The following is a 16,037-nucleotide window of genomic DNA, read 5'->3' as shown; positions in this document are numbered from 1 at the left end:
CCTGTCCAAAGGCGCAGCGGCCTGTCCAAAGGCGCAGCGGCCTGTCCAAAGGCGCAGCGGCCTGTCCAAAGGCGCAGCGGCCTGTCCAAAGGCGCAGCGGCCTGTCCAAAGGCGCAGCGGCCTGTCCAAAGGCGCAGCGGCCTGTCCAAAGGAGCAATGCCATATCCATAGGAGCAATGCCATATCCATAGGAGCAATGCCATATCCATAGGAGCAATGCCATATCCATAGGAGCAATGCCATATCCATAGGAGCAATGCCATATCCATAGGAGCAATGCCATATCCATAGGAGCAATGCCATATCCATAGGAGCAATGCCATATCCATAGGAGCAATGCCATATCAAGTCAAGAATCAAGCAGCACGCTGCAAAAGTCAACATGTGCCCAGGAGGGGGCAGTGTGGTTGCCTTTGGTTATGGGTGCACGACGGAAAGGTTGCAGGTGGGGACAGTGTTTGGGGGTCTGACGGTTGGTCTTGCTTAAGAGGTTGTGGCTTATCTGGATCCAGCGGTGTCTTGTGCTTGGTTGCCATTGACGGCTCACTTGGGGGAGGACGTGGTGACTTGGATGGAGACAGAACTGAATTTTGACGCGGAGCCCAATGTCCAAGCTTGCCATATGACTTGTACCATTTTGTGTCTTTTTCTAACCTGCCACTGTCGTGCTCGCTGCGTTCTTTGTTCTCCCCCATCGGTGTAGGGCGGCGTTGGAGCGAGCCGATCCCGAATGTCCAATTTTGCAATTTGACTTGTACCATTTTGTCTTTTTCTAACCTGCCACTGTTGCACGTCATCTAACCCTAACCTACCACCGCTGTGGTACTTGCGTTCTTTGTTCTCCCCTAGGTGTAGGACAGCATTGGAGCGAGACGGTAGCATTTAGTCTTTTTCTAACCTACCGCTGTCGTGCTTGATCTAAGCTGTGTGTCCTTTGTTCTCTAGGTGAGGGGGCGGTGTTTGGGCGAGCGGGTCCACGAGGAAGACGTAGTGATGCGAGCAGCGCCCAACTCATTGCATGTTCTGCCATTTGCAGGCCGGACGCAAAAGGGGGGGGGGTGACGCACGGCCCCATCCGACCGGGCGACGCTCACCAATAGGAGCTAGCCGCTGTGATCAAGTAAGCAAGTGACCGACAACTTGGGGTGCTCTTTGAGTTTCTAACATTTGTTTCTGTTTCTGCAGATGGCGACCGGGATGTGACACGATCTGATCAGAGGTGAACGGACCGCTGTGGCATCGCTCTGAAGTCGCCGAGTTCTGAGGGAGACCCGCTTCCCTGGAGGCGTCGACCTGCGCAGCTTCGTGTGAAATGGATTATTTTTTTTTTTTTTTAATTACACCAGCGGTGTCCCAATGTCTGCTTGAGGGCTGCATACTGAAACAAATTCAGAATTCTTTGACGCAAATTCATTAAATCAATCACGAAATGTTGCCATTGATATTTAGTCCTACAAAGCAGTGTCGTGTTCAGTCGTGTGGTGTGTTGATCAAGTTGACCCGAGGCTGCCATTTGGACACCAATGGTGACATGTGTGTAGGGCTGCACGTGTATTGGAAAACTGCCATATGGTGGTCTAGGTTATTGACATGCACTTTAAGACAGCAAAGATTTTTTTTTTTCATGTCTCAAATGAAACATGCTTTCTTGCCTAACTATTTGTAATGAGTTAAGACTAAGTCATTGATGTAAGTTAAAGTTAACTCATCTAACTGATCTTATTGCGATCAAATAGTTAACCTCCATCCAAGAATTTTGCACAACTTGCCTCAATGCAGTGTTCTGGCCCAATACTGCCATATCATTGATTTTCCAAAATGTTGTGCAGCCCTCATTGAGTGCCAAACGCGCAGCGACGGCAAGCGCAAGCGACCGCGCAGCGACGGCAAGCGCAAGCGACCGCGCAGCGACGGCAAGCGCAAGCGACGGCAAGCGCAAGCGACGGCAAGCGCAAGCGACGGCAAGCGCAAGCGACCGCGCAAGCGACGGCAAGCGCAAGCGACCGCGCAAGCGACCGCGCAAGCGATGGCAAGCGCAAGCGACGGCAAGCGCAAGCGACGGCAAGCGCAAGCGACGGCAAGCGCAAGCGACGGCGCAGCGAGACTTTTGTGCTTGTCTTGCAAGGTGGAAGAGCTGATGTATGAAACGAAGAGCCGGTGGATGGAGGCCACCAGACCTGCGATTGGTGAGCGGGTTGCAAAGGAAGGAATCACCCAAAGAAAGCAGTCGCCAAGTGTTGAAGAGGAGCCTGACGCATGACTGGCCAAGGCTGGCCAGAGGCGGTGACATGGCAATCCAATCTGCAAGCGTAGTGTACACACTTGTTGGTTTTAATTTGATTTCCTTATTTTTCTGCCTTTCAGCTGGCAGCGGATGGGGCAAGCGCCAGCCTGCACCGAGAGGGACTGGGCTGCACCCACAAGACCAGGGAGGGGGCAGGTAATGAGTACGTTGACAGAAGTGAACCGCATGCAACTGAGTGCCGTTTGTCTTTTTGCACTTGTGCGAGGCGAAAGACGAGTCCAACACCGGCCGGAGCAGACCCGGACCTTGGCCCGTGACGAGCGGCCCACACGAGACTGATGGGTGCAGATGCAGCCAGCGTTCCGGGGGAGTATGACTTTGGTTTTTCTTTTGTGCTCTCCCTACCCCTGTCTGTTTGAATAGGGTAACTTGTAGCACGCACGGGCATTTGGGTTGCTGTGACCCTCTAGATACGAATTGGCAAAGTAGACAGCCCCTGCCTCTCTCCCTCCCTCCCTCTCTCGCTCTCTTTCTCCAATGTGCCCGGCAGTACCTGCATGGCCTGGTGCACTCAGGATGGAACGTGGCTATACCTTGCCCTTTGTGGAATACCAGGGTATAATGTCTGCCAGACTGGGTCCCAGTGTCGTCGACGGTGTCGAGGACGAGGAGATTCTCCGTGACGCTCTACGTGACGTCACGTTTTCCTTTTTTTCCCTCTCGGGGCCAAGCCAGCTCTACTCAAAGGGAACTGGCTGGTTGCGCTTAAGTGCGCACCAAAGCCTCTTCTCATCTCCTCTCACTCTCTCCCTCCTTCCCTCCCTCCCTCCCTCCCTCCCTTTTTGTAAGGGGTAAAACATTTCATAACCCGGACCGCTCCAATGCGGGAGGGCCATATGAGACATGCGCCAGCCCGTGCGTGCCGCTAGTTACCTGATTCAAACTTACCTCAGTCAAGGTTGGGGGGGGGGGGGGGGGGGGGGGTGCTAGTGGAATTGTTCCCCTTGCCAAAACCACCACAATATGTCTGCCTTTCAGGATTGCTGGGGCAGTGGATCGGACGAGTGCCTGCACAGAGAGGGACTGGACAGGACCGCGAGACCAGAGGGTAGTAATAAAAAACTTTATTTGTAGAGCACCTTTCATACAAGAGATGCAGCTCAAAGCACTTGACAACAATGAAAGAAATTATAAGCATTGAATTCTTCATACAGACATAAAAAGAAAACAAAAACGTTCATGTATGCATACGCAATTAATAAAGGGAGCTTAAAATAGGAGCAAGCTTTAATAGACAGGTAATGAGTACGTTCACAGAAGTGAACCGCTTGCAACAGTGCCGTTTTTCTTTTTGCAGTGGCACGAGGCGGAGGATGAGTCCAAACGTCGAATACCGGCCGGGCGGGGAGGAGCCAACCTTCGCCCGTGATGAGCGGCCGACACGAGACGGACGGGTGCGGATGCGGCGAGGGCAAAGCGCCCAGCCAGCATTTAAGGAGAGTATGACTGCGTTTTTTCTTTTGTCCTTTCTTTCCTTCCCTCCCTCCCTCCACTTTTTCACTGGGTGTGCACACTGGCTATCTGCATGATGCCTCTTTCTTTCTCTCTCAGCGCCGCGTCATTTTGCAATATTGTTTTTTTACTGTTGTTTTTTTAATCATGAAATGAACTGTTTGTACTGTAATTGTGTGTGTACCACTGAACTGCAATTAAACTGTGAACTGAATTCAAGTGGTCCATTTTAAACATTGGCATTGGTGAATGCAACGTATATGTTACGTCATGTCCAAAATCGGACCAAATCCATTCAAAGATGGCGCCCGCCCGCTCTCGTTCCGTTACGGAACAAACATTTGCCCGGTTTATTTTCTCCCGTCTTGGACGCCGCCAACCTGGATCATCTGTCCAATGTGAGGGGAGTTGCTGAATGATGAAATTAAAATATGAATTATAATCCTGAATAATTATCATATTTTACTACAATGTGATGATTATATATTTTTTTCAAATGTAAAACTCTACTTAGAATGTATCAAATTCAAAGATGAACTATAATTTTGATCAATTATCATAACTTACTACAATATATTTTTTTTCAAATGTAAAACTCCTAGTATGTATAATTGTTGGTAAAAAGTCATGCCATTGGCACTCGACTCAATGTCTATTTTTGTTGCAATCATTTGCTTGTCTTTTGTAGCACTAAAAACTGCCGCCCAGCCAGCATCCTTCTATACAAAGCAAGCAGGAGGCTCTTGAAGGAGCCCTTTCAGTGATGTTGAGGACACTGAGGAAGAGTAGTCCTAAATCAGGTGAAAACCTGTTTTTGTCAAGTTTCAACTTCCCAACACACAATGGTTGTCGAGTTTTAGCTTCCCAGCACACAATTAATGGCTGTCTGTGTATTTGTAGGCTGCAAGAGGAGCCGAATGGGACAATTTTTTTTTTGAAGGCAGGTTTCAGTCTTGCCTGTCGGAGAGGTGGGCGTGGTCAAGCCAATTTCAGTTGCGCTGTGATTGGTCAGACTGAATTTGGGCTGAGGTAGGAGGCGGGCAAAGTGGCACTTAGGTTTTTGAAGGCAGTTTTCAGTCTTGAGGTGAGCAACAGGTGCAACCGCCCGCGTGTGAAGTGGCCTGTCACGTGGTACGCTAGTGTGCAACGCACCATTGGACGAGCAGGCGAGGAAGATTTGAATTGACGGATGTGACGTCATGTCTTCGGGTGAATTGGGGAAGTTGTCAAATACCGGTGCAATCACCCGCGCAGCGGGCGGTTTCTCAGGTAAGCTAACATGCTAGGAAATGTTTGTCGTTCATTGGCGTTTCTCACGACGGACGCCTTGTTTGTTTGTTGCAGGATTCAAGGCGAGTTATCAAATGCAGGCGCCACCGACCGTGTGGCGGTTTCTCGGGTAAGCTATCAAATGTTTGTCGTTCATTGCCGTTTCTCACGACGGACGCCTTGTTTGTTTGATGCGAACAAATATCTTGAAAATCTTTTCACACTCGTCCCGGCCACCGCGACTGTCGTTTTGCCGCTACAGTATTTCAAATCTCTTTGGCGTTGTGTTTCGTCAAATTAACAATGTTGCATTACATATAGTGTGCTATTTCCGTGTTATGCAAACTGATGAATGTGACAAATTTGTTACGTCATGTTCAAATCTATTCCAAGATGGCGCCCGCCCGCCTTCCGTTGTGCAACAAACATTTGCGAGCGTGATTTTCTCCCGTTTAGTCGACTGCTCGATTCATGCCGACATTTTTGAGTGAGTTGATGGATGATAAAATTAAATTATTATAATTCGGATACTTTTGTAATTATTATAACTCATTACAATATACTGATAATTGTATACATATTTTAAATATAAAACTGGAGTTGGTATGTGTAATTGTTGCAAAAATATCATGCCATTGCCACTCAATGTCTATAATTGTAACTCCCAGATGCAGAGCATATAGAATGGTATGATATTGTATGGTATTGTATTGTATGTATTGTATTGTATGCATTGTGTGTATGGTAGCGTATGGCAGGGTATTGTATGTGTTCTATGTCAATCCATCCATCCACCCATCCGTCCGCCCGTCCGCCCGTCCGTCCCATCCACCCACCCGTCCATCCAACCCATCCACCCACCCACCCATCCACCCACCCACCCATCCACCCAACCCATCCAGCCACCCACCCAACTCATCCAGCCAGCCACCCACCCAACCCATCCAGCCAGCCACCCACCCAACCATCCACCCACCCATCCATCCATCCATCCATCCAACCCATCCACCCATCCAATCCATCCATCCACCCATCCATCCGTCCATCCAAACCCACCCAACCGATCCACCCACCCAGCCCACCCACCCATCCACCCACCCATCCATCCACCCAGCCACCCAGCCATCCACCGCTTATCCGGACGTCGGATTGCGGCGGCAGCAGCTTTAGGAGGGACTCCCAGACTTTCCTCTCTCCAGCCACTTCATCCAGCTCAACCCAGGAAATCCCAAGATTTGTATGTATTGTTTGTTTTGTTGTGTTTTTTGTTTTGTATGTATTGTATTATATGTATTGTATGTATTGTATTGTATGTATTGTTTTTTTTGTGGTTTTTTTGGGGTTTTTTTGTTTTTTGTTTTGTATGTATTGTATTGTATGTATTGTATTGTATGTTTTATTTTTTTTGTTTTTTTTGTATTGTATGTATGTATTGTTTTGTATTGTTTGTTTTGTTTTGTTTGTTGTTTTTTGTTTTGTTTTTTGTTTTGTATGTATTGTATTGTATGTATTGTATTGTATCGTATTGTATGTATCGTATTGTATGTATTGTATTGTATTATTTTTTTTTGTTTTGTTTTTTGTTTTTTGTTTTGTATGTACTGTATGTATTGTATTGTGTGTATTGTATTGTATGCATTGGGTTTTTTTTGGTTTTTTTTTCTTTGTATTGTATGTATTTTATGTATGTATGTATTGTATTGTATGTATGTATTGTATTGTATTGTATGTATTGTTTTTTTGTTGTTCTTTTGGTTGTGTTTTTGTTTTTTTTGTTTTGTATGTATTGTATTGTATGTATTGTATGTATTTTTTTGTTTTGTTTTTTGTATTGTATGTATTGTATGTATTGTTTTTTTTTTGTTTTTGTTTTGTATGTATTGTGTGTATTGTATGTATTGTTTTTTCTTTGTTTTTTTTGTTTTTTTTTGCATTGTATGTATTGTATGTATTGTATTGTATGTATTGTATTGTATGTATGTATTGTATCGTATGTATCGTATTGCATGTATTTTTTTTTTTTTTTTTTTTTTTTTTTTTTATTTATTGTATTGTATGTATTGTATGTATTGTATGTATTGTATTATATGTATTGTATGTATGTATTGTTTTTTTTTTGTTTTTTTTGTTTTGTATGTATTGTATGTATTGTATTGTATGTATTGTATGTATTTTTTTTGTTTGTTTTGTTTTTTGTTTTTTTTGTATTGTATGTATGTATTGTTTTGTATTGTTTGTTTTGTTTGTTGTTTTTTGTTTTGTTTTTTGGTTTTTGTTTTTTGTTTTGTATGTATTGTATGTATGTATTGTATGTATCGTATTGTATCGTATTGTATTGTATGTATTGTATTGTATTGTATTATATGTATTGTATGTATTGTATTGTATGCATTGTATTGTATTGTATGCATTGTATGTATTATTTTTTTTTTTGTTTTGTATGTACTGTATGTATTGTATTGTGTGTATTGTTTTTGTTGTTTTGTTTTCTTCTTTTTTTTTTGTTTTTTGTTTTTTGTATTGTATGTATTGTATTGTATGTATTGTATTGTATGTATGTATTGTATGTATTGTATTGTATGTATTGTATGTATTGTATGTATTGTATTGTATTGTATGTATGTTTGTATTGTATTTTTTTATTTTTTTTTTATTTTTGTATGGATTGTATGTATTGTGTGTATTGTATTGTATTGTATGTATTGTTTTGTTTTGTTTTTTGTTTTGTTTTTTTGTTTTGTATGTATTGTATGTATGTATTGTATGTATCGTATTGTATCGTATTGTATCGTATTGTATGTATTGTATGTATGTATCGTATTGTATGTATTTTTTTGTTTTGGTTTTTGTTTTTTTTGTATTGTATGTATTGTTTTTTTTTGTATTGTATGTATTGTATGTATTGTATTGTATGTATTGTATTGTATGTATTGTATTGTATGTATTGTATTGTATGTATTGTATTGTATGTATTGTATTGTATGTATTGTATTGTATTGTATGTATTGTATTGTATTGTATGTATTGTATGTATTGTATGTATTATTTTTTTTTGTTTGTTTGTTTTTTGTTTTGTATGTACTATATGTATTGTATTGTGTGTATTGTATTGTATGGTTTTGTTTTCTTTTTTTTTTTGTATTGTATGTATTGTATGTATGTATTGTATTGTATGTATTGTTTTTTGTTGTTTTTTTTGGTTGTGTTTTTGTTTTTTTGTTTTGAATGTATTGTATTGTATTGTATGTATTGTATTGTATGTATTGTATGTATTTTTTTGTTTTTTTTTTGTTTTTTTTGTATTGTATGTATTGTATTGTATGTATTGTTGTTGTTTTTTGTTTGTTTTTTTGTTTTGTATGTATTGTATTGTATGTATTTTTTTTTTTTTTTTTTTGCATTGTATGTATTGTATGTATGTATGTATGTATTGTATTGTTTTGTATTTATTGTATGTATTGTATTGTATGTATTGTTTTTTGTTGTTTTTTGTTTTGTATGTATTGTATGTATTGTGTGTATTGTATGTATTGTTTTGTTTTGTTTTTTTTTGTTTTGTTTTGTTTTCTTTTTTTTTGTTTTTTGTATTGTATGTATTGTATTGTATGTATTGTATTGTATGTATTGTATTGTATGTATTGTATTGTTTGTATTGTATTGTTTGTATGTATTGTTTGTATGTATTGTTTGTATGTATTGTATGTATGTATTTTATGTATTGTATTGTATTGTTTGTAGGTATTGTTTATATTGTATTGTATGTATTGTATTGTTTGTTTTGTTTTTTGTGTTTTGTTTTGTTTTTTGTTCACCCATCCACCCATCCATCCACCCACCCATCCATCCATCCAGCCACCCATCCATCCAGCCACCCATCCAGCCAGCCACCCATCCATCCGTCCATCTAACCCATCCACCCACCCAACCCATCCACCCAGCCACCCATCCATCCACCCAGCCACCCATCCATCCAGCCACCCAGCCATCCACCGCTTATCCGGACGTCGGATTGCGGGACTCCCAGACTTTCCTCTCTCCAGCCACTTCATCCAGCCAGCTCAACCCAGGAAATCCCAAGATTTGTATGTATTGTTTGTTTTGTTGTGTTTTTTGTTTTGTTGTTTTTTGTTTTGTTTTTTGTTTTTTGTTTTTTTGTTTTGTTTTTTGTTTTGTATGTATTGTATTGTATGTATTGTATGTATTGTATTGTATGTATTGTATGTATGTATTGTTTTTTTTTGTTTTTTTTTGTTTTTTTTGTTTTGTATGTATTGTATTGTATGTATTGTATTGTATTGTATGTATTGTATGTATTTTTTTTGTTTGTTTTGTTTTTTGTTTTTTTTGTATTGTATGTATGTATTGTTTTGTATTGTTTGTTCTGTTTTGTTTGTTGTTTTTTGTTTTGTTTTGTTTTTTGGTTTTTGTTTTGTATGTATTGTATGTATCGTATTGTATGTATCGTATTGTATCGTATTGTATGTATTGTATTGTATTGTATTGTATGTATTGTATTGTATGCATTGTATTGTATGCATTGTATTGTATGTATTATTTTTTTTGGTTTTTTTTTTTTTTTTTTTGTATGTACTGTATGTATTGTATTGTGTGTATTGTTTTTTTTGTTTTGTTTTCTTCTTTTTTTTTTTGTTTTTTTGTATTGTATGTATTGTATTGTATGTATTGTATTGTATGTATTGTATTGTATGTATTGTATTGTATGTATTGTATTGTATTGTATTGTATTGTATTGTATTGTTTGTATTGTATTGTTTGTATTGTATGTATTGTATTGTATTGTATTGTATGTATTGTATGTATTGTTTGTATTGTATTTTTTTTTTTTTTTTTGTATGTATTGTATGTATTGTTTGTATTGTATGTATTGTATTGTATTGTATGTATTGTTTGTATTGTATTTTTTTATTTTTTTTATTTTTGTATGTATTGTATGTATTGTGTGTATTGTATTGTATGTATTGTATGTTTTGTTTTTTGTTTTGTTTTTTTTGTTTTGTTTTTCTTTTTGTTTTGTTTTTTTGTATTGTATGTATTGTATGTATTGTAGTTTATGTATGTATTGTATTGTTTGTATTGTATTTGTTTTGTATTGTTTGTATTGTATTGTTTGTATGTATTGTATGTATTGTATGTATTGTTTGTATGTATTGTTTGTATTGTATTGTATGTATTGTTTGTATGTATTGTTTGTATTGTATTGTATATATTGTATGTATTGTATGTATTGTATTGTATGTATTGTATTGTATGTATTGTATTGTATGTATTGTATTGTATGTATTGTATTGTATTGTATTGTATGCATTGTATTGTATGCATTGTATTGTATGTATTATTTTTGTTTTTTTGTTTTTTGTTTTGTTTTTTGTTTTGTATGTACTGTATTGTATTGTGTGTATTGTTTTTTTTGTTTTGTTTTCTTCTTTTTTTTTGTTTTTTGTTTTTTTGTATTGTATGTATTGTATTGTATGTATTGTATTGTATTGTATGTATTGTATGTATTGTGTTGTATGTGTTGTATGTGTTGTATTGTATTGTTTGTATTGTTTGTATTGTTTGTATTGTATTGTATTGTATTGTATTGTATGTATTGTTTGTATTGTTTGTATTGTTTGTATTGTTTGTATTGTTTGTATTGTTTGTTGTTTTTTTTTGTATGTATTGTATGTATTGTGTGTATTGTATTGTATGTATTGTTTTGTTTTTTGTTTTGTTTTTTTTGTTGTGTTTTCTTTTTTGTTTTGTTTTTTTGTATTGTATGTATTGTATTGTATGTATTGTATTGTATGTATTGTTTGTTTTTCTTTTTTTTTTTATGTTTTGTTTTGCGTCATTTTGCAATATTGCAGAATGTTGGTACATTTTTCTGTACGAGTAAAAGCTGTTTTAATGTGGTCAGAGCCATTTTTTGGTTTGTTTTGAATAGTCATGCATCATGTGGGCATTCTTGTGAATAAAATCAACAGTGGCGTGTTTGCTTCTTGTTGGTGCTCTTGTAAATAAAGTCAACTTTGGTGTCAGTCATCATTCGCGATGTGCCTCAATCGATGGTCCATCTCTTGAATGTGAAATTTCTTGCATGTTTTGTTACAGGGCTTGGCGTCCCCATTGGCTGTCTGACTACAAAGAAGGCTGCTGCTGTCCAGTCCAGGTTGCTGCTATAGTCAATTGAATGTATAAACGTAGCGTGTAACTTCCAGGACCTTAGCTTTCAATTCAAAGCACTTGCGTAACTACACAGCCAGCCTCGGTACATGTACTGGGTGGTTACACAGTTCAGAGTGAAATAAAGGCCAGAGTGTTCTTATTCATACCGGCATCCTTATGAAATTGACCATATCAGAAAGGCTAGATGACTTCCAAGTGCTGCCACCGAGTAGCAGCGTATTTGCCTCAACCTGTCTGATGCTGGGTCAATGCGATGCACCTTTTGTTGTTTTGCCCAAAACAACCAAAGAAATAAAGTACTGCCATTATCTCGCCAGTGTTATGTGTGTTAAAAGTACAAAACTCATTTGCATGATAGACGTCTAAACCACATGCTAGATATTTGCCTCAACCTGTCTGATGCTCTAACTGTATGTGATAATTTTTAACAATTTTAATCATTTAAATTTTTAAGTACATTACAAATGATAGTACAATTAGACAGCTGGGTCAATGTGACCCGTCTTTTGCGGTTTATTCTGCCCAAAGCAACCTAACAAATACACATAAGTACTGCCGCTATCTCGTCAATGTGTGTCTCTAAAATGTACAAAGCAACTTCATTTGCATAATAAACTTGCAAACCACATGCCCAAAAAATATTAATAGTAAATGACCAAAGGTTAAAAAAAACTTTAAAGTCCTAAAAAGTTGTTAATTTACTTTCTAGTACAGGTAAAGGTCTGTCTATTTATAGACATCGCTATGTAGCGAATGTCGCAGCGCAGCGTATGCAGGCGGCATGGGGGGCGCAGGCGGCATGGGGGGGCGCAGGCGGCGCAGGCAGTATTTGGCGCAAGCAGCAGCAAGGGTGGAGAATCGAACCCTGGGTCTCAGGTGTTCAAGCGCAGCGACGGAGCCACTCGCCAAGCGTGGCGAGCTCGGCAGTGACCCCGCTTTCACTTCGAGTCATTCTTATACGTTCAGTATTGCGCTCCGCGCGCGCTGGGTAAGTACAAAAGAGAGGAGACGGCCGCCAACTCCCAGGTCACACTGGCCGACCGGTTAGTGACACGGCCTCTTGCCCCGTACATCCCTGGTTCGATCCCAGGCGTGGGAACGTTGTACCCGCCACTTTTGTAGCCGTCTAAATACATGCACATAGGTTGCATACCTAAGCATTTATTTATGTGTAAACACCGAGTGTGGCCCCGCCCACAAGTGGGCGGGGCAATGCGGCTGCCCCCGCCCCCATCCAAAATGTCCCGCCCCTGGGGCGGGGAAAAATCTGTAGCTCCGCCCCCTGCCCTACCAAAAAGACGCCCCGCCCCCTACCCTACTGCCTTTATATACAGTATATACAGTATATATATATATACTGTATATATATATACTGTATATATATATATATATACTGTATATATATATATATATACTGTATATATATATATATATATATATACTGTATATATATATACTGTATATATATATATATATACTGTATATATATATAAGACGCCATAAGATATATATATATATATATACAGTATATATATACAGTATATATATATACAGTATATATATATACAGTATATATATACAGTATATATATATACTGTATATATATATACTGTATATACAGTATATATATACAGTATATAAATATATATATATACTGTATATATATACTGTATATATACAGTATATATATATAGTATATATATACTGTATATATACAGTATATATATATAGTATATATATACTGTATATATACAGTATATATATATACTGTATATACTGTATTTATATACTGTATATATGTACTGTATATATATATACTGTATATATATATATACACAGTATATATACTGTATATATACAGTATATATATATAGTATATATATACTGTATATATACAGTATATATATATACAGTATATACTGTATATATACAGTATATATATATATATACTGTATATACTGTATTTATATACTGTATATATATATATACACAGTATATATATATATATATTTATATACTGTATATATATACTGTATAAATATACAGTATATATATACAGTATATATATATACAGTATATATATTATATATATTATATATATATACTGTATATATATACTGTATATATATACAGTATATATACTGTATATATTATATATATATACTGTATATATATATACAGTATATATATACAGTATATATACTGTATATATTATATATATATACTGTGTATATATATACAGTATATATACATACTGTATATATATATATATATACAGTATATATATACAGTATATATACTGTATATATATATACTGTATATATATATATATATATATACAGTATATATATACTGTATGTAAAGACAGTAGGGTACCCTACCCTACTGTCTTTTTGTAGGGCAGGCCCCGCCCCCTGCCCTACTGTCTTTTTGTAGGGCAAGGGGCGGAGCCAGGGGGCGGGGCCATTTCGATGGGGGCGGGGCCAGCTGCATCGCCCCGCCCGCCGGGGCTGAGCCAGGGGGCGGCGCCATTCCGATGGGGGCGGGGCCAGCTGCATCACCCCGCCCACTTGCGGGCGGGGCCACACTGGGCGTTTATACATAAATAAATGCGTCGACATGCAACCTATATGCATGTATTCAGACACAAAAATGGGCCGGAGAAAGTTCCCACCACTGGGATCGAACCAGGGATGTACGGGGCATGAGGCCGTGTCACGAACCGGTCGGCCAGTGTGACGTGACAGCTGGCGGCCGCCAGTTCTCTTTTGTACTTACCCAGCGCGCGCGGAGCGCAAGACTGAACGTATAAGAATGACTCGAAGTGAAAGCGGGGTCACTGCCGAGCTCGCCACGCTTGGCGAGTGGCTCCGTCGCTGCGCTTGAACACCTGAGACCCAGGGTTCGATTCCCCACCCTTGCTGCTGCTTGCGCCAAATACTGCCTGCGCTGCCTGCGCCCCCCCATGCCGCCTGCGCTCCCCATGCCGCCTGCATACGCTGCGCTGCGACATTCGCTACATAGCGATGTCTATAAATAGACAGACCTTTACCTGTACTATAAAGTAAATTAACAACTTTTTAGGACTTTACAATTTTTTTAAAAGTTTTTTTTACCTTTGGTCATTTACTATTAATATTTTTTGGGCATGTGGTTTGCAAGTTTATTATGCAAATGAAGTTGCTTTGTACATTTTAGAGACACACACATTGACGAGATAGCGGCAGTACTTATGTGTATTTGTTAGGTTGCTTTGGGCAGAACAAACCGCAAAAGACGGGTCACATTGACCCAGCTGTCTAATTGTACTATCATTTGTAATGTACTTAAAAATTTAAATGATTAAAATTGTTAAAAATTATCACATACAGTTAGAGCATCAGACAGGTTGAGGCAAATATCTAGCATGTGGTTTAGACGTCTATCATGCAAATGAGTTTGTTTTGTACTTTTAACACACATAACACTGGCGAGATAACAGCAGTACTTCTTTATTTCTTAGGTTTTGGGCAAAACAACGAAAGGTGCATCGCATTGACCCAGCATCAGACAGGTTGAGGCAAATACGCTGCTACTCGGTGGCAGCACTTGGAAGTCATCTAGCCTTTCTGATATGGTCAATTTCATAAGGATGCCGGTATGAATAAGAACACTCTGGCCTTTATTTCACTCTGAACTGTGTAACCACCCAGTACATGTACCGAGGCTGGCTGTGTAGTTACACAACTGCTTTGAATTGAAAGCTAAGGTCCTGGAAGTTACACGCTATGTTTATACATTCAATTGACTATAGCAGCAACCTGGACTGGACAGCAGCAGCCTTCTTTGTAGTCAGACAGCCAATGGGGACGCCAAGCCCTGCAACAAAACATGCAAGAAATTTCACATTCAAGAGATGGACCATCGATTGAGGCACATCGCGAATGATGACTGACACCAAAGTTGACTTTATTTACAAGACCACCAACAGGAAGCAAACACGCCACTGTTGATTTTATTCACAAGAATGCCCACATGATGCATGACTATTCAAAACAAACCAAAAAATGGCTCTGACCACATTAAAACAGCTTTTACTCATACAGAAAAATGTACCTACATTCTGCAATATTGCAAAATGACGCAAAACAAAACAAAAAAAAAGAAAAACAAACAATACATACAATACATACATACAATACAATACATACAATACATACAATACAAAAAAACAAAACAAAAAAGAAAAGAAAACAAAAAAAACAAAACAAAAAACAAAACAAAAAAATACATACAATACAATACACACAATACATACAATACATACAAAAATAAAAAAAAATAATAAAAAAAATACAAACAATACAAACAATACAAACAATACAAACAATACAATACAATACAATACAATACAAACAATACAATACAATACAATACAATACATACAATACATACAATACATACAATACATACAATACATACAATACAATACATACAATACAATACATACAATACAATACATACAATACATACAATACATACAATACAATACATACAATACAATACATACAATACAATACATACAATACATACAATACATACAATACAATACATACAATACAATACATACAATACAATACATACAATACAATACATACAATACAAAAAAACAAAAAACAAAAAAAAGAAGAAAACAAAACAAAAAAAACAATACACACAATACAATACATACAGTACATACAAAACAAAAAACAAAACAAAAAACAAAAATAATACATACAATACAATGCATACAATACAATACAATACAATACAATACATACAATACAATACATACAATACA

The 16,037-nt window shown here is 37.8% G+C and overlaps 2 long non-coding RNA genes across 9 annotated transcripts in view; one reads left to right on the top strand and one right to left on the bottom strand.

Moving 5' to 3' along the window:
* Positions 1–98: 98 nt before the first annotated feature.
* On the top strand, positions 99–11,358 carry LOC148393752 (uncharacterized). 7 transcript variants are annotated; one of them, XR_015860015.1, is made up of 9 exons: positions 99–1,120; positions 1,186–2,440; positions 2,511–3,353; positions 3,603–4,557; positions 4,658–5,026; positions 5,102–5,156; positions 5,954–6,263; positions 8,879–9,108; positions 11,141–11,358. It is a non-coding gene; the product is annotated as an uncharacterized LOC148393752 (long non-coding RNA). The 7 variants fall into 7 exon arrangements; XR_015860016.1 differs by having other exon boundaries at positions 5,950–6,263; XR_015860013.1 differs by lacking the exons at positions 5,954–6,263; positions 8,879–9,108 and having other exon boundaries at positions 101–945; positions 1,037–1,120.
* A 3,497-nt stretch (positions 11,359–14,855) lies between these two features.
* LOC148393751 (uncharacterized) overlaps positions 14,856–16,037 on the bottom strand; it is an 11,640-nt gene continuing 10,458 nt past the window's right edge. For both annotated transcript variants that reach the window (XR_015859702.1, XR_015859701.1), the window contains one exon: positions 14,856–15,073. This is a non-coding gene — a long non-coding RNA (uncharacterized LOC148393751). The remainder of the gene's footprint in view (positions 15,074–16,037) is intronic.

Source organism: Syngnathus floridae, chromosome 8 (genome assembly GCF_059516105.1).
Source record: "Syngnathus floridae isolate MCC-2025c chromosome 8, RoL_Sflo_1.0, whole genome shotgun sequence".
NCBI lineage: Eukaryota > Metazoa > Chordata > Actinopteri > Syngnathiformes > Syngnathidae > Syngnathus > Syngnathus floridae.
This window is presented reverse-complemented; position numbering and strand designations above follow the sequence as displayed.